General features: G+C 42.0%; 1 non-coding gene across 1 annotated transcript; it reads left to right on the top strand.

Moving 5' to 3' along the window:
* The first annotated feature begins 1,806 nt into the window (after nucleotides 1-1,806).
* LOC114404315 lies at nucleotides 1,807-1,913 on the top strand. The gene has a single exon (XR_003664920.1). It is a non-coding gene; the product is annotated as a small nucleolar RNA R71 (small nucleolar RNA).

Raw genomic sequence — 1,913 nt, 5'->3', positions numbered from 1 at the left:
TCAGATTCACTCTCAACATCAAATTCAGACATATGATCAAGTACAATTTCAGACTCAATGCATGAAGAGTGAGAGGCATGCAGATTAGAATAAAGATCATTCATGTATTCATCAACAACATGGTCAATTATTTCAGCACGAAATACAGAAAGATCTTCAGATGGGTATTTCATAGCATCGAGAATATTAAAATGAACAGTTATATCACCAAACTCCATGGATAGTGTGCCTGCATATACATCTATCTTAGTTCTAGCAGTTTTCATAAAGGGTCTGCCTAGAATGATGGGAACTGATCCTTGAGAGAATCCATCCTCCATATTCAAAATATAAAAATCAACAGGGAAAATCAGTTCACCAACTCTAACTAAGACATCTTCTATGAAACCAGCAGGATAGGCAACACTTCTATTAGCTAAATGAATTACCACATCAGTTGACTGCAAGGGACCTAGAGATAGAGAATTAAAAATAGACAGAGGCATAACACTAACAGAGGCTCCTAAATCCAACATGGCATTGTCAAACTTACTATTCCCTATAATACAAGGTATGCTGAATGTACCTGGATCTTTGCATTTTTCAGGAATTTGAGGAACAGATTTACCAATCAATGCGGAGACATTTCTGCCCATGCTAATTCGTTCACTTCCTTTAAGCTTCCGCTTATTAGTGCACAGCTCCTTCAAGAATTTAGCATATCTTGGAATTTGCTTTATTGCATCCAACAGAGGTATGTTTACCTCTACTTTTCTAAACGTTTCCAAGATCTCTTTCTCTGCCTCTTCCATTTTTTTGTTGGAAACTGCTCTTGGAGGGAATGGAAGAGGGGGAATGTGCTGCTTCTGCAAATCATAATTACCTGTGGAGTGAAGTTTGACAGGTTCATTTGCAGATGAGGAAGGTGCTACGGGTTAAGGTCCTTGACACTGCTTTCCCGACCTCAATGAAATGGCACTGACATTTTTGGGATTTTGGACAGCTTGAGAAGGTGGCTTGTCAGAATTCTAGGACTGTTGTTGATTCAATTGTGTAGCTAATTGTTCCATCTGATTAGTCAAGCTCTGAATGGAGGCTCTGGTCTCTTGTTGAAACTGCATATTCTGCAGCGTCATTTGCCTCACGAGTTCTTCGAGGGAAGGTTTTGGAGGAGCCTCAACTGTTGGCTATTTCTGGGGCTGTTGCTGTTGTTGGATTGGTGGAGGAATGTATGGTCTGCTTGGGCTAGCAACATTTTGGAAGGAAGGAGCAGGCTGCTGTTGTTGTTGTTGAGGGCTAGACCATCTGAGATTAGGGTGATTCCTCCATCCAGGGTTGTATCTGTTGCTGGAGAGGTCATAATTGTTCTGCTGTGGTTGATTTTGCTGCTGAGGTTGAGGAGGTCTATTGTAAATGTTTGCAGCATAAGCTTCAGGCTGCTCAATTGCTCCAGGTTGCTGCATGGAAGGGCAAAGGTCTGTATGGTGGTCAGCAGAGGAGCACAAACCACAAACCCTTGCGACAGGTACAGATTTGTGATTCAAGGCCAGCTGGGTTACCAAGTTAACCAATGCATCCAGTTTGCCTTCAAGCTTCTTAGTTTCAGATGATGCAGATGGGTTTGTAGCTACCTCATGCACTCCTCTAATTACTATGGCATCATTTCTGGCACTAAATTGCTGGGAGTTGGAAGCCATCTTCTCAATTAAATTTCTGGCTTCAGCAGGAGTCATGTCTCCAAGGGCTCCACCACTGGCAGCATCTATCATACTTCTCTCCATATTACTGAGTCCTTCATAAAAATATTGGAGAAGAAGCTGCTCTGAAATCTGATGGTGGGGGCAACTGGCACATAGTTTTTTAAATCTCTCTCAGTACTCATACAGGCTCTCTCCACTGAGTTGTCTAATACCTGAGATATCCTTCCTGATGGC

The sequence above is a fragment of the Glycine soja genome, chromosome 2 (assembly GCF_004193775.1).
Source record: "Glycine soja cultivar W05 chromosome 2, ASM419377v2, whole genome shotgun sequence".
NCBI lineage: Eukaryota > Viridiplantae > Streptophyta > Magnoliopsida > Fabales > Fabaceae > Glycine > Glycine soja.
Note: the sequence above shows the minus strand (reverse complement) of the source record. Positions and strands in the feature narration are given on the sequence as shown.